Raw genomic sequence first — 23,606 nt, forward strand, 5'->3', positions numbered from 1 at the left:
TATTATAAACATATTACAGCACACTGCTGCGTAGCCAACTGTGTTAGCTGGGTACCTAGGCTAACTTTATCGGACCTGCAAACAAACTGTACTTACGAATCCACTCTTGGAATGGAACCTGTTCTTATTTATGGGGCTTACTATGCTGTTCTATTCTTTAGCAATCTACTTTCGGTTTGTCCAGCTATGTGTGGGGTGTGTCTATAGTGGCTAAGGAAAGCTGTAATGCAAACAGTGCCCAGCAGATCTGCTATTTCATGGTGATAGACTATACTTCTATTTATAACCAGTAAAAGAGCAAATAAGTGTCATCCCAAAATGATTATTATTTGAGAATTTAGTAAGAACTTTGTAAATCATCCTGGGGGAGAAAAAACTTGTCATGATGATAAAGGATAAACAGAAACAATTATATAAAGGTATGCTTAGAAATGTCCTTAGTAAAGGAAAGAATTAAGAACTATGCCATCAGTATATACATCACTGCCTTCCTGTATGTTTTAATAATTAATTTAATGAGAAATTTAAACTCCACATCTGCAGCTATAGGATTAAAAAATCTTTATTTCATAAATGCCTTCGTGTATTTTTGACTGATGATTTCTCAGTTCAGTTCAGTCGTGTCCAACTCTTTGTGACCCCATGGACTGCAACACACCAGGCCTCCCTGTCCATCACCAACTCCCAGAGTAAACTCACGTCCATTGAGTCAGTGATGCCATCCAACCAGCTCATCCTCTGTCATCCCCTTCTCCTCCCGCCTTCAATCCTTCCCAGCATCAGGGTCTTTTCAAATGAGTCAGTTCTTCCCATCAGGTGGCCAGAGTATTGGAGTTTCAGCTTCAGCATCAGTCCTTCCAATGAATATTCAGGACTGATTTCCTTTAGGATTGACTGCTTTAATCTCCTTGCAGTCCAAGGGACTCTCAAGTCTTCTCCAACACCACAGTTCAAAAGCATCAATTCTTCAGCACTCAGCTTTCTTTATAGCCCAACTCTCACAATCCAAAAACTAAAAGTAAAAAATATACAAAAATCTGTCCTAAAGCAACTTGAATCTAGAACTATAAGAAACGTTTGCACAGTTCAGTTCCTTGCTAAGAAACCGCCAAGACTTAAGGAGTTAACATCTAAGAAAACTTTTTCTAAACCCATTTAACACTCAGTCTATCTGTGGGCTCCAAACCTGGCTATGCTTTAGAATCTCCTGTGGAGCTTTTACAGGCTGAGTGAGGCAGCCTTTCAAATGAATGAGGCAGATCTGCAAGAAGGGATATGGAAAGATCTCCAGGACATGCTGGAAAGCAACAAAAGCCAGGTGCAGAAGAGTACGACCCCACCCACCCATGCCTGTATGCCTGCAAATGCAGACTATAACGTGTGGAACCATCTGCCAAAAAACATAAGAGAAAGAAAACTGAATGGATACAGAATGGAGGGGAGGGACAATTGCTTTCACCATGCAACTGTCTATATCTTTTTACTGTGTTTTTTTTTTGTTTGTTTCGCTTAAGTAGGATATACTGGTGGGCACGTGTAAGGAGAGGACCATGCCAGGCTCTCGTGAGCTCATGGCCCACCATTTGTCCAGGGGAACATGATCAGGGATGTATTTGACTTCACAGCCACCCTGGATGGGCCGCTTTCCTATCATGTTTTCAAATTCATTGGCATTATACTTAGTAAATCTCCACTTCCTGGAGATGTGGATCTTCCGGCATCCACGAAACTTGAATTGGCCCTAGGGAGGGCCTTAATCACATGCTCCTTGTTTCGCAGCTTGGTGCGGATGGACACTGACTTGGCCAGTGTCGACCCTGGCCACTGTGCATACTTGTCTAGAGCCCATTAGCTCCAGCACAGCATAGCGTCTTGTTCCTGTGGATAACGTGGAAGGGGTGGAGCCACATTTGGATGAGAAAGCCATCTTTGCCACTGCTTTTCACCATGCACTTATTGGCACAAATACAGGCAGCCTCCAGGGCTTCAGAGGAGAGTGGCTCCTACGCATGTGACACTGTGGTCACAGAGTGGGAACTCAGCTTCTTTCTTTTGGCCTCTTCTGCCCCATGTCAAAGATGTGGATCTTAGCATCACGGACACACCTCAACCGAAGCCAGACTTTGAACAGAGCTTGTTCTTACAGTACACCAAGAGGGGCAGTGGTCATGGTGACACCAGGATCTTCGGTGAAAAGAGCTGCTTATTTTTCCTTAAAAAAAAAAAAACATTCTTGAGCCCCACCTTAGATCTACAGGGAAAAGTTAATGGGTGGTACCTAATAATCTTCATTTTTAACAAGCTCCCCAAGCAATTCTTTTGCTCAGTAGAGAAATGGCAGTTAAGGAACAATTGATCTAAAGCCCTAGCAGAGAGGCTAGGGCAATGCCTTATTCACAGTTGCTTCCTGTGAAAACTTTGTCACTCTAATTAGACTTCATATTTCTTAAAGATATGAGTAATAGTTGCTTCCCTTGTGCCTCAGCTGGTAAAGAATCCGCCTGCAACGTGGGAGACCTGGGTTCAATCCCTGGGTTGGGAAGAATCCCTGGAGAAGGGAAAGGCTATCCACTCCAGTATTCTGGCCTGGAGAATCCCATGGACTGTGTAGTCCATGGGGTCACAGAGAGTCGGACATGACTGAGCAACTTTCACTTCACTTCACTAATAACTTAGAATTTCCTATTCTCCTCTGATCTATCTAAAGCTGACTCTACAGTAGATGCTCAAAGAATATTTACTGATTGACAGAAAGCAGAAATTCCAAGCACATTAGAGAGGCATTAGTTTGGGCTACTATCCTGGCCAATATTCTACCATACTCAAATTAAATGTGAATTTTGCAGATATAAAGAGGTAGAAAATAGATGTGATGGGGAAAAAATAAATAACAGATGACTTTTTCTTTCAAGATCTTATTTTGAAATGTCCATACTTTTTGTTAATGAAAAAGAATGTAGTATTGTTGAATGTTCAAATTTAGTCACAGGTATTTAATCACTGCAGATGGTGACTGCAGCCATGAAATTAAAAGACACTTACTCCTTGGAAGAAAAGTTATGACCAACCTAGATAGCATATTCAAAAGCAGAGACATTACTTTGCCGACTAAGGTCCGTCTAATCAAGGCTATGGTTTTTCCTGTGGTCATGTATGGATGTGAGGGTTGGACTGTGAAGAAGGCTGAGCGCTGAAGAATTGATGCTTTTGAACTGTGGTGTTGGAGAAGACTCTTGAGAGTCCCTTGGACTGCAGGGAGATCCAACCAGTCCATTCTGAAGGAGATTAACCCTGGGATTTCTTTGGAAGGAATGATGCTAAAGCTGAAACTCCAGTACTTTGGCCACCTCATGCGAAGAGTTGACTCATTGGAAAAGACTCTGATGCTGGGATGGATTGCGGGCAGGAGGAGAAGGGGATGACAGAGGATGAGATGGCTGGATGGCATCACAGACTCGATGAACTTGAGTCTGAGTGAACTCCGGGAGATGGTGATGGACAGGGAGGCCTGGCGTGCTGCGATTCATGGGGTCACGAGGAGCTGGACACGACTGAGCGACTGAACTGAACTGAACTGAACTGATTTATAACCATATTGTGCAAAAAAGGATCTCTGTTCATTACAGATTTATATATTATGTCCATTTACTCTGTTCTCCTTTCTTGTAGCTTCTAAGTGTTCCTATCTTAATTTTCCAAGTGGGGTTAACTACTAGAAGAATACATAGATTAAACAGATTATAGGTTGAAACAGATTTTTAAAAGATAAACCAATAGCCCAGCTCACAGTTGTATTGTCCACTGTGAGTATGGGAAGGAAAGCTGTATTTTCTAGTCTAATGACATCGACAGAAGATTTAATGTATACAGGGCTAAAAAATCACACCCTGGGATAAAATACAACAGTAAGTCATAAACTTTTATACTGAGGACACTTCAGTGACGAGTCAGCTACAAAGGACAGGAATCAACTCAAGCAGATCCAGTGCCCTAGTAACCTTTCTCCTCTTGTAAACAGTCTTCAGTGCCCAAACCTAAGGGAAGAGATTACATGCCGAGCCAAGCCAAGAGAAAGGATTCATCTTAGAGAACTTCCTGTTGGAACAGAAACGAAGGTTTCTGAGAGGTCTACTCAACACCCTTAGCAGGTTTTTTCATTCTCAATGAAGGATGAGTTAGAGTAGAGGTTTGGATCATGGAAACCTTGACATAATCCTTAGCAAGTATTCCTACAGGAAGATTTCAAAGAACTTCAACAAAATTACAAATCAGAAGTATTCAACAAAAGCAAAATGGGTAGTGCTGAGTTGTCCAGAAAAGTCAGCAGTAAATAGTGCACCATACTGTTTCAAAACACACAGTGAGGGCAAAGTGCAAAGTGCATAATGTGCAGGGATCTTTACCTATTAGATCCATTCTGAAGAAAATGTATTATTATAAGTTCCTCAAAGTTCATTCTGTAGTTTTTCTTTATTTCCACTAGAGGTCAGATGATAGATGATTGGCAAATACAAGAAAAATCCAGGCAGTCCTTGCTCTGCATGGTAATGTGGGACCATAAAAATACTTACACAAGTTGAAACCACACAAAGCTATCTTAGTAATCACTGGGAAAATCACAACTGTCCCCTGAGCTTCAAAAATGTGAAAACATTTAAAACTCTCTTACTGTTAACTGTAATGTATAGACGAATGAAAAATTAGTGAAACATTTATTTAGTACACTGCAATTTAAAATATAAGGCTGTTAAGTGTGCCTTCACTAAGTGCTCCTGGCTGCACATCCAGAGTCTCTCAAGGGGCAGCAGGGTCAACACTCTTACCATCAGTTACTCATTTCACTATTTCATTTATGCTCAATTTAAATCTCACTTCCAGAAACATCGCTTTTTGTTCTTTGCTGGACTTTCGTCTTTACTGACCACTTCCCTCTCTTGGTCACCCAGCTCCGTGTGTGAGGTGGGTAAGATGTCGGGTTTATGGGTGGGAAAGCAGGATGGAGCACAGCACCCTTTCCTGCCTGGGTGTGACCTGAAGGACAGACGCCCAGCTGCCACTGACATACTGACTTGCTGACCTGCACACTGAAGAGCTAGCAGCAAACTCTGTTCTTTATTTGCACAGTTAATATATCATGGTGGCCAAAATTTGAATCGTGTTATTGGGGGGCTGGTATTTAACTAAACCATGGTGATACAGTGATGTAAGGAGAAATATATGTTTGGTCTTCCTTCCTGGTTCCTTGCACAACAGTACCTAAAGCCTTTGCAAAGTTCCTGAGTGACAGAGGAGCATCTTTTGTTATTCATAACCAGCCCCTCTCAACCACACCTGAGTTTATGCTAATACGGTGACCCTGGACGGGCCCATGGATAGCTTCACAATGGTCAAGTTGCCCCCGGAACCGACTGTGTGATTAGAGATTTAGAGTTTCAGCCCATGTCCAGCCTTTAAGGAAGGGAGAGAAGTTGGAAATTTAAAAAAAAAAATCACCAATGGCCAATGATTTAATTTATCATGTCTACATAGTGAAGCTTCTATTAAAAACCCTACCCAAAGGGTTCGGAGTGCTTCAGGGTTGGTGAATGCATTCAGGGGCCAGAAGAGTGGCATCTCCCCAATTCCAAAGGGACAGAAGTATGTGGGACCCTTAGGACCTTGCCCTATGTACCTCTTCATCTGGTTATTCATTTATAACCTTTATAATATCCTTTATAATTACATAAAGAAATAGCACAAAGGAAAGTGCTTCCCTGGGTTCTGTGAGCCATCAGAGCAAATTATCAAACCTAAATAGGGAGTCGTGGAAACCCCCAATTTGCAGCCAAGTCAGACAGAAATGGACATAACCCACAAATTCACTATTTGTGATTGGTGTCTAAAGTAGGGGGGCAGATTAGCTGGACTGAGCCCTTAACCTATGGTGGTGACGTTGTATAGTGGCTAAGTCACGGCTGACTCTTTGCAACCCCATGGACTGTAGCCTACCATGCTGCTCTGTCCATGGGACTGTCCAGGCAAGAATAATGGAGTGGGCTGCCATTTCCTTCTCAGATGGCATCTTACCGACCCAAGGATCAAACCCGTGTCTCCTGCATGGGCAGGCAGATTCTTTACCACTGAGCCACCAGGGAAGACCCCCAAATATAGAACATTTCACAGTCAACCTGTGGGGTCTACGCTAACTCCAGGTAATCACTGTCAGAGTTGAATTAAATTGTAGGACACCCAGTTGGTGTCTACAGAGAATTGAGTGTAGAAAACCCAAACATTTGTTGTCAGAAGTGCTATAACCAGAGAAACAGTTTTCCTTTGCATGGTGACTGAAATCTGTGCAAATCAGAACCACACAAAGTACGGACTGCTTATACAGCATTCTCTAAAACAGTATTTCTGAAACTGTCCCACGGGAGTTAAGGTTACACACATAAAGATTCCACAGTCAAATAAGACTAGGGAGGTGCTGCGCTGAGATCAAATCACTTTATTTACCAGCAAAATGCCTTGGAGAATTCAACCAGTTGATGTGCACACTGCATTTCCCAGATGGGGATCAAGGTGGTGTTATTTCCCACCTTAGGAATGTGTTATAGAAGTTAATGTTCAGACTCACCAGCTGTGAATATTTACTACACATTTAATGTTTTATAATTACAATTGTTATAGTTTAAATTTATAATTTTTTAAAATTTACAACTTTTACAATTGGTACAAAATACTGGTATATTAACTGTTTACTAAAACCACTTCCTTAACACAGGATACCAAATTAGCAACAGCATTACCAATCACTTACAGCATTCAGTATTGGAAAACATATGAGCAAGAACAGTCAATAACTAATAACACACTAAAACTTTTGAAAACTCTCTCTGCCTCTCTCTCTTTTTGCACTGAGGATCCAGGGCTTCCGTAGTGGCTCAGAGGGTAAAGAATCCTCCTGCAATGTGGGAGGACCTGGGTTCGATCCCTAGGTTGGGACGATCCCCTGGAGGAGGGCCTGGCAACCCACTCTAGTATTCTTGCCTGGAGAATCCCCATGGACAGGGGAGCCTGGCAGGCTATCGTCTGTGGTCTCAAAGAGTCAGACACGACTGAGAGACTGGGCACAGCAGCGCAGAGAGGATCCTAGTTCCAGATCAGGGATCCTTGAACCCATGACCCCTGCAGCGGAAACTTGGGAGTCTAAACCACTGGACAGCCAGGGAAGTTCCTAAACTATCCTTTTAACCTTAAAAGAAACTTATCGAGATGTCTGTCTCATATTTCCCTTCAGTTCAGTTCAGTTCAGTCACTCAGTAGTGTCCGACTCTTTGTGACCCCATGAATCGCAGCACACCAGGCCTCCCTGTCCATCACCAACTTCCGGAGTTCACCCAAACCCATGTCCATTGAGTCGGTGATGCCATCCAGCCATCTCATCCTCTGTCATCCCCTTTTTCTCCTGCTCCCAATCCCTCCCAGCATCAGAGTCTTTTCCAATGAGTCAACTCTTCTCATGAGGTGGCCAAAGTACTGGAGTTTCAGCTTTAGCATCAGTCCTTCCAAAGAACACCCAGGACTGATCTTCTTTAGGATGGACTGATTGGATCTCCCTGCAGTCCAAGGGACTCTCAACACCACAGTTCAAAAGCATCAATTCTTCGGCCCTCGGCCTTCTTCACAGTCCAACTCTCACACCCATACATGACCACAGGAAAAACACAATCTAATTGTGTGTGTGCTCAGTTGCTCAGTTGTGTCAGACTCTTTGTGACCCCATCACGATGTAATTAACAAATACTGATAGGGCACTTCCTAGGTGCAAGCCTAAAAACTGTACCCTTATCTTAAAGAGCTGACAATTTTATCAAAATATACAATAAGAAGCAAGATACACCATATCACTATGCCAGACATCTGATTTTCTTCTGGGCAAAATTACCTATCAGCCAGGACCACCCTTCTCCACAGAGCTTCTTTCTTAGGGTTAAAAATTTAAAGCTACCATCCAGCAGTGTGAGATCTCTGACCTCTAAAATGATAACCCTTCCTGCCAAGCCTGTTTAAGTGATATCTGCAAAGTCCCTTTCGCATTGCTAGACTCCATTCCTGGCTAGGCCCATCCAGTTGTCACCAATGTATCAGAATGAGAGTGGGCAATTTAAGAAGACCTCTTACTGAATTCACCATCAAAAATCTTTACGTTTTTCTCTAGGTAAGAAAACAAAATCAGAAGCAGCAATAGGGGCCAGTTAAAGAAGATAAGAGATACCAGGAAAAACATGTATCAAGGAAAGAGAGGAACACTGTTAAATGAATGCCCATTTGACCTGTGGCAACACAGCGCACAAACTGTACAACACATGCCAGTAGCTCAGAGCACAGAGAGCAACTTAGGTCCATGACATCAAGACATTAAAATTAAGTGGTACGATATTCTATCAAGAAGAGACAGTATACTGCTAAAATCCTGCTAAAAATCGTTGACACATAAAGAATTTTAACTCCTGAGTAACTTTTCTGAGGATACTCAGCCACATTTCACAAGTAGAACCTTGGGGGAAATCTTGTTTAAGTCTATAACATTTCCCAAAGATGGCAATGCCATTGCTATAGTTTTTTATATGCTCATTAATCTGTAAAATGTTAACACTTCATTGCAGCTGTTCCCAGGTTAAAGGTTACCTATTACTATGAAATGTTTCTAGCATTTTAAAAAGTAGGGATTCAAAAGGAATAAAGGAAGGGAGAAATAAATTAAAAGAGTTTCAAATTTAAATCATATCACACAGAAACTCCAAGCCAAGGCATCTTTCTAAGGTAGCAGGACCAGAAAACTATTCGAGGAAGTAAGCAAGCAACTTTCACAGTCTCCTTTGGGAGTCATGGTCCCAAAACATCTGCACATAGACATGAGTAAATGGAAACACTCTTATTATACAGGCATAATAATGTCTATTATCATATAATGTATATGATAGTCATGCTATCAATAAGTGGAATCCAAACTCTACTTTTGAATCCAATTATCTTTCGACCATTTACTTATGATTGGCCACTCTTCAATTAACACTTTTCAACCCACTGAGGTTGGAGTGTCCCAGAAGCAAATCTTGACACACAAATCTGAGTGGGGTGCCCATAGGGGAGGTCATCTCTGGAAGCACTGGCAGGTGAATGGAAAAGGGGGACAGAGAAGGGGAGGAGGCCACAGCAGGTACCTTCAGGAGTATTTACCCCTTTGGGGACACCTGGAAGATGACTCCATGCAGAAGGGGCTTCAGGTGGTCTCAGCAGTGGAAGAGGAAGCTAAGATATTTATCCAGTGTCTCCCAATCAACAAAGGTTAAGGGCTATCCAGAGGCATTAACTGCCCAGAATTCCAAGCCTGCTTCACATGGTGAGCTGCTGAGCACCTGGAACCAGAACAAGCCCTCAGGTCAATTCTCAAGTGCTTTCAACAAGAAGCTTTTCCAAACACAGGGACAGAGACAGAGAGAGAGATGATGATGTTATTCAGTTGCTCAGTTGTGTCTGACTCTTTGCAACCCCATGGACTGCAGCGTACCAGGCTTCCCTGTCCTTTACTCTCTCCCAAACTCTGGGAGAGACAGAGATGGGAATACAGAAGCCAGGGGAGATGGGTGGGGTTCAGGAGAGCCTGCTACCTGGGTGGACTGTAGTTGAGCCAAACTGATGTGTAGCAATACTGAATTTGGTTACTCTTTGTACATATACACATGCTCATCTTAACATTCCCTGTGTTCTTCATCCTTCTGTCCATTACTCCACCATTCTTTCTGTGATGAATAATGAACAAGTACATACATAAAATACATATGACGGGTGTGGAGAAAAGGGAACCCTCCTACACTGTTGGTGGAATGCAAACTAGTACAGCCACTATGGAGAACAGTGTGCAGATTTCTTAAAAAATGTAACAGAACTGCCATACAACCCAGCCACCCCACTGCTGGGCATACACACCGGGGAAACGAGAACTGCAAGAGACACGTGTACCCCAATGTTCATCACAGCACTGTTCATAATAGCCAGGACATGGAAGCAACCTAGATGCCCATCAGCAGGCAAATGGATAAAGAAGTTGTGGTACATATATACAATGGAATATTACTCAGCTATAAAAAGGAACACATTTCAGTCAGTTTTGATGAGGTGGATGAAACTGGAGCCTATTACACAGAGTGAAGTCAGTCAGAAAGAGAAACACAAAAACTGTATATTAACATGTATATATGGAATTTAGAAAGACAGTAATGACAATCCTATATGCAAGGCAGCAAAAGACACCCAGATGTAAAAAACAGACTTTAGGACTCTGTGGGAGAAGGCAAGGGGGGGATGATTTGAGAGAACAGCACTGAAACATGTCCATTACGATGTGTGAGACAGACGACCAGTGCAAGCTGGATGCATGAAGCAGGGCACTCAAAGCCGGTACTCTGGAACAACCCAGAGGGATGGGGTCGGGAGGGAGGCGGGGAGGGGTTCAGGATGGGGGGACACATGTACACCCATGGCTGATTCATGTCAATGTATGGCAAAAAACCATCACAATACTGTAATTATCCTCCAACTAAAATAATTAATTTTTAAAATAAATAAAGGCGTATGCTACACACACACACAAATACATATGATAAAGTGATTATACGTAAATAGGTATAGACTAAGTAAATAATATTAATAGTTACCAATTAATAAGTAATATTTAATACTTAATTTCTGAACAAAGATTAAGGACAAAGTTGTCCAACTTGAGGAGGAAATCCAAAACTGATTTGTGCATGTGGGAACTCAGCAACATTCCAGAGGGAGAAATAACCATTCCTACCAGTTCCAGAGACACACATACAGCTGATGGGTTGTAAAGATCTGTTCTGTCCCACCTCTGAGAGCAGCCTCAGCTCTGGGCCCACTACCATGAATTCCTTGTGAGACAGGATATGATGCAGAAGAATGAAACAGGGAGCAGACGGAAGGAGGGCAATCATCTTTTAGACAAAAGGGATTAAAATATTTTAGCTATTTTAAGAGAAGTTCCACAGAGAAAGTAGCACTTCAGGAACTATTTTTGAATGAAGAAAAGACATTATGGTGATGACCAGGGAATTTCCAGAGATTTTTTTTTTTCTGCTGAAGAGGAAAGTGTTGTGCTATACTTACATATCTGTGGTGAGGGCTGAGGGGTGGGGGGATGGCTAGAGGGAGGGTAAACACTAAGGAAAGGGGGGCGGGGGCTACTTGCCCGAGGAAGGAAAACAAAGAAAGCTAGGATAAGGCAGAAGAGATTAGATCACGCAGGGACAGCGAGAGACAAAAATGAAATGAAGAAGGATTTCTGCAGGTGGAGGTACCAGCCGTATTAGTTTATTCGTTTGTATGCCGCAGTACGGTACACGGGTAAAACAGACACTTGACACTATCTGCTTTCCTTCCACCAAGCGAGGAACACACAGTGTAAGATGAACCCAAATGCCTTCTATGGCGCAACTATTCACTCATTCAAAGCACTCTCGGGACACTGGAAACACAACAATGATAAAATCAAGAAACCAAGTGTCTACACTCTCGAAGCTTACATTTTACTGGAAGGAGAGAGACAGAAATGAGGCTGGTACAGCCCGAAGGAGCAGTGGCAGGGGACGATGCCGGACAGTTGGGGACAATCTGCTGGGTCTTATGGGCCACAGGAACGCTTCCGCTCTGAGTGGGATTCCAGCAGAAGAGTCACAGGATCTGACATTTTAAAAGTACTACTCTGGCTTCCGTGTTGGCAGGAGGAGGACTAGTTAGGAGGCTACTGCAACAATCTCAATTTATATAGGAGAGGGAGGTGAAATGATGAGAAGCGGTGAGATTCTGAAGGTGAGCCAACAGGATTTTGCTGAAAATTTAGTGCAGATTACGCGAGAAGAAAATCGAAAGTGTGAGTCACTCAGTCAAGTCTGACTCTGTGACCCCTTGGACTGTAGCCAGCCTCCTCTATCCATGGAATTCTCAAGAATACTGGAGTGGTTGCCATTCCCTTCTCCAGGGAAGAAGCGAGAATGACTCCAAAGATTCTGGCCCAAAGGAACGGCCATTAACTGAGATGAAGAGGACTGTGGAAAGAGTAGGGCTGACTGGGAAGCCAGATCTGGAGTTTGACTTTAGATACACTAGAGGATGAGATGCTTACTATTCATCCAAGTAGAGATACTGAGTTGGCGATTACATATTTAAGACGAGACCTCAGGGAAGAGGTCTACAAAGGTGATAAAAATTTAGGGATCACCCACACACAGATGAAAGCTGAAGTGGTGAGACCAGATAAATGTCAGAAAAAGAGAACTACTGAGGAATGAACCCTGTGGCACTCCAGTGACAAAAGACCAGGGAGATAAGAAGGAAGTGCAATGAGGACTGAGGATGAGGAGAAGGAAGGAAGGGGGAGGCCCGACAACTATCAGTACAGGGATCTTCCAGAAGCCAGGTTAACTCGCTAGCTTTGATAAGAACTACTCCAACGGAGCAGCAGAGATGACAGTCCCACTGGACTAGGTTCAGAGAGAATGGACCCCAACTAAATAAGGAAAGATGGGAAGAAAAGCCACAGCTGGAGGCAGCGAACACAGACAACTCTTCTGGTGAATTTTACTACAAAGGGAGAAAAGAAATGAGGCTGCAACTAAAGGATGAATGTCAGATTGTTTATTTTTTAATGAAGTTAAATATTATTTGCACACTAATGAGGGGGGAAAAAATGATACTGGGGAAGTGGGTAACTGCTGGGGTCAAGTCCTTGAATAAGGAGATGGGATCTTCTACAATGAATACACCTACAGATAATCTCCAATGACTTAGCAGTTTCCTTTTCTTCCTGAAATTACATTTCCAGAAAATTTCCTATTTCTGAAAATAGATCTCTCCAACTAAAGCAAACGTTGGCTCACATACAAATGGTTGAATGTGACATGTGTAGCACTGACGCTTCAAAACCAGCGACTACAATAAAAAACGTCTCAAGGGGAAAATGTCACTTATTTGAAGAATATATACTATTTTGACAAAACAGATACACTACTTTTCATCATTTAAGGATCCCTTCTTTCTGTGGGTGTGTACAAACCCTTTAGCTACATTTTATTAATCTACTTCAAGGTCTACCAAAGTGTACCCTTATGCATGCATGAATAAATAGATTTCAAGCAGGCTTGAAGTCTGCTAGAAAGATGGCCCGCCTGAGCAGCCGATCTACAAGTCATCCAGTCTTGCCATAAATACAGAGGAATGTGCCGAGGCTGTGAGTAGTTACTCACACTGCTGGACAGGCAAGGTCACCATTAAAACAGAGAGGAACCCAGAGGACCCTAGCACGGTCAACACCGTGAGAACGGCTGAACCTGATGGGATCCAGTTCCTGGATGGCACTGTCACTGGCAACAGGACATCACTATGAGAAGTGAAGACCAGGTTAGCTTGTCCTGCCAATGGGACGAATTCTGCAGAGCCTTCCGCTTTACAGAGCCATTCTCATTTGGTTAATTCTTCAATCCTTTACTTCCATTAGCAAAACCTGTATCCTTTACCTGTGTCTGTATTATCCTTTCGGCAATCACCCATCACCCTTCTGACAATCTTACACATAAACATTTTAAATGATAATGCCTCTTTATCTCAATAAATATATCTTTTCTCACAAATATTAAAATATGTAGTAAGCACTGCAAACACAGGATTTAACAGATACCACTGTTTAGGACAAAATTAAATTTAAAAAAAACAAAATCTATTTAAAGTGGTTTCAAGGAAAAGTATTAAGTAAACAGTACAAGTGCTACGCAGATGCGGCAGAAACCATGATGGTGGTCAATGAGAGCTGGCAATGCGACAGTGGCAAGGAGACCAAAAATCACTCATGTGGTGAAGAGAGACGAAAAATCATGCGTATCTTAACATCACTTGATCCTTAAGTTCTAAGAAACTTGTGCCACAGTCTTCCTCTGTCCTGTCCAAAGAAACAGAGAACCTCTCAAAGCACCGAAACCAGTGAATGCATCGTGCAGCGGCCCTCCAGCCAGGACAAGGCTAAAAACAAAGCACCGTGCAGCTGGCAGGAGGTGTGGAGAGAGCCGCTGGGTGACACTCCTGAAGCGACAGGGAGCCCCAACGAGGCAATCCTGGGGGAGAGGGGTGTGTGAAAGGCTGTGGAGCTTCCAAACGCTCATCATTTCCAACACGGGTTTCAAGGAATGAGAACCCAAGCCCAGGGCAGGGCATCTGAGCTCTCCTCCCACAAGGGGAGAGCAGAGAAGAGGAAAATAAGGCAAGCAGAGCCCAGTGCGGACTACTTGGCATCTGGATGGCTGGAAAAGTGAGCATGAGGAGAGAAGTCCCTGAATCAAATAGAAGGGACTCTGCTCTCCCCGTAACCATGGCATCAAAGGAAATGTTGATCCTCCGATATGCAGAAAATAAGGACAGGCCAGCAAAAAAAAGGAAAGTGACTTCAAGAACCAGACACACAGAAAGCCGGCCTTAAAATAGGAAGAATGTAAGAGGAATATGAGTCAGATCTATGACAAGTTAAATTAAGTAAAAAAGCTCCAATTCCTTTAATCTGCAGACAGCTTACATCCCAAGGCTCCTTCATGAGGCAGTGACGTGAAAAAGACTGGCCACATGTCTATGGCGCAGCATGTGTGACCCGTGAGGCTCTGAGGGAGGCCACAGAGAACAGCAAAGTCCCAGGAACCCACAAGGCTCTGGAGAGAAGGCCCCCATGTGGCCGGCCACCACAGAAAGCTTCCCAAGTCATCGATGGGAACCATCCACAAAGTCTCTGCTTCAAAAGATGCCTTTTGCCCCATACTTGTCACAGAGATTCCTGGGCAGTATAAATATCTCCAGGACTTCCAGACAGATGTCCAGGGCCATTTAATTTTCTTTTTTACATTTATTAATATTTAAGTATCATAAATCAAAAGGACCACAGTGGACTATGTCCCAATTTCTTTGTCAAACAGGACCACTCATCTGTGAATAGCTTTTGTGCATACAAAACCACCAAATTATCTACAATGGCGTAGCTTTCCCCAGCTTCTGCAGTTTCATAATTTATCAAACACGATATCAGACTGCTGTAATTACTGATAAACACAAGTCGATATTATGTTTGAAATCCTGTGTTTTGAGCTCAAGGAAAATACTTCCACTTTACAAAGGAAGAGAAGTTTAACACTTCTCCACAAAGCATTCTGAAAGTTTTACTTCCCCCTACCCCTAAAATAAACATTGGATATGTCATTGTGTTTCCTCTAACAATGCAACTTATAGCTCTGATAAAGAAGTATCTTACATTTGCATAGTTAGTATGTTTATCAAACTTGTATTTCACTACAAGTGCTCCTTACCCTTTCTGTCTTTAATCAAAAGTCTCTTTAGAAAACAAATTTTAAATAGGGTTACAGCTTTAAATAAGTGGGCTTCCCTGGTAGCTCAGCTGGTAAAGAATCTGCCTGCAATGCAGAAGACCCCAGTTCGATTCCTGGGTTGGGAAGATCCCCTGGAGAAGGGATAGGCTACCCACTGCAGTATTCTGGCCTAAAGAATTCCATGGACTGTATAGTCCACGGGGTCACAAAGAGTCAGACACAATTGAGCGACTTTCACAGCTAAAAACAATTTCAGGATGTATAATGCTAGGAACTTAAAAATGTACCTAAATGCTTATCAAGAATAAAGATAAACACAAAAATGTATACATATACATCACAGCACTGTTAAGTACTAAAAAAAAAAAAGAGAGAGAGAGAGAGAAACCAGCTGAAGAATTCATCAACAGAGAAGCAGGTAAATTATGGTAAATCCACAGAATGGAATTCTATGGAGCCATTAAAAAGCATGAGATATCTGTATATGCTGATGTGAAAAGCTCTCCTAGACCACTGGAATATTTTTAAAAATTAAGAAGAACAAGGTACAAAACCATGTATACCATATGACCCCTTCCATCTGGATAGAAATTCAAAATTGTTAATGGTATGTCCCACTGGGAAAAGGGGACTGTAGGAAGGAGACAAGACACTTCCACTTTTCATTTTTCTATCTTTCTATACTGCTTGAATTGCTTAGCAGATTTTGGAAGTTTTCTGTTTTTTAGTTACAAGTTATGTGGTCAAAGGTGATATGGACCTTTTTTAAGAGTCATTTTACTTCACATTGCTCAAAACTAATACATACTTTACATTGAATTTTTTCCTTTAATACCAATAGAAGATGCTAATGAGCCAATTAATTTCAAAACTAGTGATTAAGGGAAAGAATCAAGCATTTAAATCTGCCTCTCCTATATAAACGGTACCACTAGGTAACCAAAGGAGTAGACAAAGGGAAGTTTTCTCGTTATAAAAGTACTCCAGCTAATAAATGAAGAAGAAATTTTATAATTCAAATATCATTTTGCAACTGCTAATGAACAAATGAATGGATACTGGCATTGACCAATGGCAGCAAACATAACAAAAATAGAAACAACCAGACATTTCATTCCTCCTGATAGAAGACTATACCATCCATTCATAAAATACTCTTGGGGGGAAAAAATACCTGAAATCAGATCAAGATCTTCTAGCTCCAACTATCAATTTACAGGGAAGAGAGGAACATGTTGAGAGATACTACAGGGATATGATAAGCAAATTCCAGAAAGTGGATAAACAACCACTTTCTGCAAGAAATAAATCGCAAAGGAAAAAAGAGAAACATGAGCAAAACCGACAAATCAGGGTTTTCCAACAGCAGGACTATTGACATTTAGGACTAGCTGACAGTGTGGATTACAATACACTGTGGAAAATTCTGAAAAGAGATGGGAATACCAGACCACCTGACCTGCCTCTTGAGAAACCTATATGCAGGTCAGGAAGCAACAGTTAGAACTGGACAAGGAACAACAGACTGGTTCCAAATAGGAAAAGGAGTACGTCAAGGCTGTATATTGTCACCCTGCTTATTTAACTTATATGCAGAATACATCATGAGAAACTCTGGGCTGGAAGAAGCACAGGCTGGAATCAAGATTGCTGGGAGAAATTATCAATGACCTCAGATATGCAGATGACACCACCCTTATGGCAGAAAGTGAAGAGGAACTAAAAACGCTCTTGATGAGAGTGAAAGAGGAGAGTGAAGAAGTTGGCTTAAAGCTCAACATTCAGAAAACGAAGATCATGGCATCTGGTCACTTCATGGCAAATAGATGGGGAAACAGTGGAAACAGTGTCAGACTTTATTTTGGGAGGCTCCAAAATCACTGCAGATGGTGACTACAGCCATGAAATTAAAAGACGCTTACTCCTTGGAAGAAAAGTTATGACCAACCTAGATAGCATATTGAAAAGCAGAAACATTACTTTACCAACAAAGGTCTGTCTGGTCAAGGCTATGGTTTTTCCAGTGGTCATGTATGGATGCAAGAGTTGGACTGTGAAGAAAGCTGAGTGCCAACGAATTGATGCTTTTGAACTGTGGTGTTGGAGAAGACTCTTGAGAGTCCCTTGGACTGCAAGGAGATCCAACCAGTCCATTCTAAAGGAGATCAGCCCTGGGTGTTCATTGGAAGGACTGATGGGAAAGCTGAAGCTCTAGTACTTTGGCCACCTCATGCAAAGAGTTGACTCACTGGAAAAGACTCTGATGCTGGGAGGGATTGGGGGCAGGAGGAGAAGGGGACGACAGAGGATGAGATGGCTAGATGGCATCACCAGCTCGATGGACATGAGTTTGAGTAAACTCCAGGAGTTGGTGATGGACAGGGAGGCCTGGCGTGCTGCAATTCATGGGGTCACAAAGAGTCGGACACGACTGAGCAACTGAACTGAACTGAATTGAACTCTTCCTTACGGGGCTGCTCTGTGCGTGATGTTCAGCAGCATACCTGCCCTCTCCTATGACATGCTTGCAACAGCTCCACCCACCCCCTGCCAAGATAACAAATGTCTCCAGACACTGCCTCGTGTCCCTTGGGAGGCAGCATCCCATCCAGCTGAGAACCAATGATACAACAAATCAAATGTGTGGACCTTACTTGGACTTCAATGCAAACTATTAATATAGTACCAAGATTTACCATTTATTGTAGTTTTCCTTAGAAGAGGCCTTATCTTAAGAGATATATGTGCTAAAATAGTCACAGATATAATGATACACCCCAAGTTGACTTAAAAATAACACCAAGTGCAAGGGAAATAAGGGCAGGGTTAAATGAAACAAGATTGGTCATGAATGAATTGTTAATCATTAAAGTGGAGTGGATGGACGTGAGTTTGAGTGAACTCCGGGAGTTGGTGATGGACAGGGAGGCCTGGAGTGCTGCAATTCATGGGGTCGCAAAGAGTCAGACACGACTGAGCGACTGAACTGAACTGAAAGTAGAGTGATGCTATCTGGGAGCCCATTATACTGTTCTGTTTATTTCTGTTTACGTCTGAAATTTTCTTAAAAAAAAAAAAAAAACACAAAAATTAAAATTAAAGCCAAGACTATCGTGGTGGCTAGCAACATCCAACTGAATGACAAACCAACCCACTGAAAGAATCTTAACATTCAACTAGTTTCCATTAACCATGCTTGGGACTCTCAGAATATATAAACAGATGATTCTTAAAAAAAAAAAAAAAAAAAGGGAAAAAGAAAATGGCCCTGAGTCCCATGAAAAATTGTTCAAATTCATCTGTAATTTTTAGAGATATGCAAATAAAAACATGGACACCATTTTTCACCTCTTAGATTGGCAAAGATTAAAAATATGACAACAGGTCCTGATGCCAAGAATGTGGAGAAAGTGGAACTCTCCTACACTGATGGTGGGAACAAAAAGTAGTCCAACCATTCAGGAGAGGAATCTGGGGAACCTGACAAAACAATGCACTCATTCTAACCTGGAGATATACTTCCATTAAAATGAAAATACATATGCACAAAGTTACTCATTACTGTAATCATAAAAACCACCTAGATGCCCATACACAAGAAAATGGATAAATAGATCAGGGTGTATCCACACAAAGGAGTACCATACAGCTGTTAAAAAGAATAAAGAGCTCCACAAAATCACATGAGTGATCTTCAGTATACACTGTCAAAGTAAAAAAAAAAAAAAAAGCAAGAGAGTATTTATTGTATGATACACTTTGTGTAAAAAAAAAAAGCAGATGTGAGAAAATACACATGGATCTGCTTGTTTTGTGAGAAAACAAACAAAAACTTCACACTGAAAGAGACTGATTATTCATGGGGACGGGGAGACGGGGGACGGGGAGGGGCAGGAGGAGTGGAGGGGGCATTGACACTTCTGAGTATACCTTTTCAAATAACTTCTGGCATTCTCAAAATACACACCAACAATCAAAACCAACAAGGACAGAGGAGGAATCCAGAATGCAATATAAACAGTAACAAATAAACCTAAGTGAAAGTCGCTCAGCTCAGTCACATCGACTCTTAGCGACAACATGGACTATACAGTCCATGGAATTCTCCAGGGCAGAAAACTGGCGTCAGTAGCCCTTCCCTTCTCCAGGGGATCTTCCCAACCCAAGGATCGAACCCAGGTCTCCCGCACTGTAGGCAGATTCTTCACCAGCTGAGCCTCAAGGGAAGCCTGACAAATAAACCTAACCATGTTACAAACAAATAACACACTAAAGTAAAAGGCGGCTTCCCTGGTGGCTCAGAGGCTAAAGTATCTGCCTGCAATGCGGGAGACCCGGGTTCGATCACTGGGTCGGGAAGATCCTCTGGAGAAGGAAACGGCAGTAAAAGAAAAGAACTAAGGTAACTTTGGAAAACGGTCTTATGCCTAGATATAAGGCTATAAAGCTAAAGACAAAAAAACCAAACACTACACAGATACTAGAATCTACTTAGCAAACTGCATTTCTCAGAAGTGTATAGGTCAGCCATTTGAGAACTATTTTATGTACTTTATGTATACACTAGGATTGAAAGTGAAAGTGAAGTCGCTCAGTCGTGTCCGACTCTTTGCGACCCCATGGACTGTAGCCCACCAGGCTCTTCCCTCCATGGGATTCTCCAGGCAAGAGTACTGGAGCGGGTTGCCATACTTTATGTATACACTAGGACTGAAGAAATAAGTAAATTACATATTGTAGATAACGAGAACCGCACATCTGTTAGTCAACAAAGTTATAAGTAAGGATAGGGGAAGGTTAAAATGAACTCTGTGATGTTAGATTAGAATCAAAGATATTATAAAATTTTAGAGTCTTAATACAGATAGACGCAAACACACATATGTGTGTGCCCATGTATGACCAGAGTATTTCCTAGCTCTGTCCACTGAGAAGGCCTAGAAGTAATGAGTCCACAAAGTGCCAGACCTTGGTTTCTAACAACCATTCTCCAATAAAAGGAACCAGGGCTCACACAAATACATACAAAAATCATAGAAGTTACCACTAACTCACACTGCAATTAATATAAAAGTAAGTAAGCAATCACTACAACAATAAAACGTAACTTCCAAAAATAATTAGACACTTGGTAGCAGCTGCAACATCAGAACCGACCTACTGCTCAAAAGCTGTGCAAGTTATTGTGGTGTTTCAACTGCTCAAACCAGCCAAAGCTCACTTTATAATCAAATTCCTTTACACCTGTTCTATTCTTATTCTTGAGCTCCACCACATCAGACCATCAAATATAAAGGCATTCTTCCCCTTGGTGATCAGTAAACTCAATTTCATGCCTAAGAACACAAGATATGAGAGCAAACCAAGCAGAAATCTGCCCCCAAACTAACAGTTTAAAATTTTTTAAAGCTTGATGGAAGAACTATATGTTAGTGTCGCTAAGCATTATATGACTCCATTTCACAACATATTTTCGTTCAAAAAGCAACACTGAGCATGTATGCATAATTACTATTGTAAGTGAAACATATGAAGCAAATACTCATATATTCTCCTACAATAAACAGTCACAACAAAAAAAAAAGATATTGAGAAATTCAATAAATAGACTTTTTGTCTCTTACAGGGAGATGATACATGTTCACATAGTATGTTTTTAATACTAAAAGACTTGATCATTAAGCAGAAATGTATATAAAACCAATTTTAAAAGTAATTCCCAACCAGTCCATTCTAAAGGAGATCAGCCCTGGGAATTCTTTGGAAGGAATGATGTTAAAGCTGAAACTCCAGTACTTTGGCCACCTCATTCGAAGAGTTGACTCACTGGAAAAAACTCTGATGCTGCGAGGGACTGGGGGCAGGAGGAGAAGGGGACGACTGAGGATGAGATGGCTGGATGGCATCATGGACTCGATGGACGTGAGTCTGAGTGAACTCCGGGAGCTGGTGATGGACAGGGAGGCCTGGCGTGCTGCGATTCACGGGGTTGCAAAGAGTCGGACACGACTGAGTGACTGAACTGAACTTAACCTTGACATTAAGAAAAATCAAAATACACTCCAATAAGAAGTCCATTATAAGAAGGATGAAACAATTAATTATAAAAATTTTCAAGTAACTTTTATTCCCAAGGCAGTTACGATTATTTTAAACCTATGTATGCCACAGAAATTAATTGCAATAAAGAAAAATAGGGAAGATGTTTACAGATGTATTTCTATGGAACCATGTCACATCTGTTTACCTACACCACCACCCAGCACAGAGGCGGAGTTCAGACCTCACTCTATGACCTAGCTCTGCAACCCTGGGAAAGTTACTGACCTCTCAACCCTCAGACTCCTCATCTGTAAAATGGAGATAACAACAACACTTATCCAGCAAGGTTACAGTGAGAGTTAGATGAGGTAGTTAACAGAGCTAACGCAGTTAGAACAGCACCTAGCGCTGGTGAAGCATTCAGTTTAACTGTTTGAGTAAGTTCCCAGGACTCCACAGTGAGTAGCTGGGAACCTCCTTCCTATCCAACACCATCATTCTTGGTAACATGCTTCTATCCGCACAAACCAGGCTCTTCATTCATTCAAACTTCAGGAATAAAAATTAATATAGGACCTGTGTAAATTACCAAAACCCACTCAAACATCCTAAATCCTCTCTCACCTGGATTATCACAGTGGCTTTCTTGCTCGTCTCCCTGTCACCTTTGCCTCCCCTCTCTCCAGTCTTTTCTCCATGCCGCAGCCAGAGTGAATCTTTTCAAGGTTAAGTCAAACGGTTTATTCCTCCACTCAAAATATTTGACTATCTGCTCCGAGTGAAATCCAACATTTTTTAGCATTCCAGTGTCTTTCTCAAAACCTTCCATAATCACACGATACGAATGCAGACTTGTACTACTCCCAGTCCTTTCTCTTCTAACTCAGTTTCTCTTCACAGCACTAAACATTCTTTCGTCATGTGTATCTGTTCATCTATCCCCCCTCCCCGCCACCCCTGTGCAAGTGCGCTCAGCTGTACCTGACTCTCTGCAACCCCACGAACTGCAGCCCACCAGGTTCCTCTGTCCATGGGATTTCCCAGGCTAGAATATTGGAGCGGGTTGCCATTTCCATAGAATATGTTACAGGAGACCAAGGACTTTGCTTTACTCACCACTGTATTTCTAGCACCAAGAACAGCGCCAGGCATACTGCAAATTGGGCCAAAGCCAACAGCATACTTGATAAAACCCAAGAGGCAATCCCTTGTGTCAGGAACAAGAGATGAAATAAAATTACAAAATACTATGTGTTGGCTATTTACGCCACAGAAAATAATTGTAATAAAGAAAAATAAGGAAGATGTTTACAGATGTACTTCTATGGAACCATGTCACATCTGTTTACCTACACCACCACCCCAGCACATCCACCACCCCAGGACAGAGGCGGAGTTCAGACCTCGCTCTATGACCTTCTAGCTCTGCAACCCTGGGGAAGTTACTGGCCTCTCAACCCTCAGACTCCTCATCTATAAAATGGAGATAACAACAACACTTATCCAGCAAGGTTACAGTGTGAATTAGATGCAAACTGGCAAATTTTTATTTCTTTATACTTTTCATTTTAATATTTGAAATGTAATTAAGTTTTAAAAAATCTTCAATGCGTATGCAGATCAGTGAACTTTTCCACCTGTATACAACTATGACCAAGATACGGAACATTTCCTGCACCTCAGAAGCACCCTTCTGCCTCCTCTCAGGAAACACCCCTGGAGAGGTAAGTACCAGTCTGACTTCTATCGCCCAATTATGCCTGCACTGGAACTTCACAGACGGAGAATCAAACCTGTCTTCCTTTATTCGACTTTATATCCATGGGATCCACCCACGTCGCTACACACATCAGGAGTACAGTCCTTCTTTAAGGCTAAGTAGCATTCCATTTTATGACTATGCCACAATTTACATAATCAAGTATTGATGATATCTAAGCTGTTCCCATTTGAAGATAATAGGAACAGTGCTGCCATGAATGGTTTTCTGGGTTCATGGGTATGTCATTTGGTGGAAATATTCCATTATCTGAAGAATGCAACATTTTTTGTTTGAGGATTTTTGGGGGGAGGGGGTGGTAATGGTTAATAATAATACCTTAGTGAGAATCCAGGAAAAGTGGGCAGTGGGTAAGAGTATAAACT

At 41.9% G+C, this 23,606-nt stretch overlaps 1 protein-coding gene and 1 long non-coding RNA gene across 3 annotated transcripts in view; one reads left to right on the top strand and one right to left on the bottom strand.

The window, feature by feature from the left end:
• Positions 1–23,606, bottom strand: part of KDM7A (lysine demethylase 7A) — a 69,576-nt gene that overhangs the window by 41,709 nt on the left and 4,261 nt on the right. The gene's annotated exons all lie outside the window — the stretch shown is intronic.
• LOC128046432 (uncharacterized) overlaps positions 1–23,606 on the top strand; it is a 49,864-nt gene that overhangs the window by 12,795 nt on the left and 13,463 nt on the right. Inside the window, exon 3 of one of the 2 annotated variants that reach the window (XR_008199258.1) lies at positions 23,081–23,185. This is a non-coding gene — a long non-coding RNA (uncharacterized LOC128046432). Of the gene's footprint in view, positions 1–3,006; positions 3,596–23,080; positions 23,186–23,606 lie in introns of those variants that run through there. The other variant, XR_008199259.1, reaches the window with a different exon arrangement.

Source organism: Budorcas taxicolor, chromosome 4 (assembly GCF_023091745.1).
Source record: "Budorcas taxicolor isolate Tak-1 chromosome 4, Takin1.1, whole genome shotgun sequence".
In the NCBI taxonomy this organism is placed as follows: Eukaryota; Metazoa; Chordata; class Mammalia; order Artiodactyla; family Bovidae; genus Budorcas; species Budorcas taxicolor.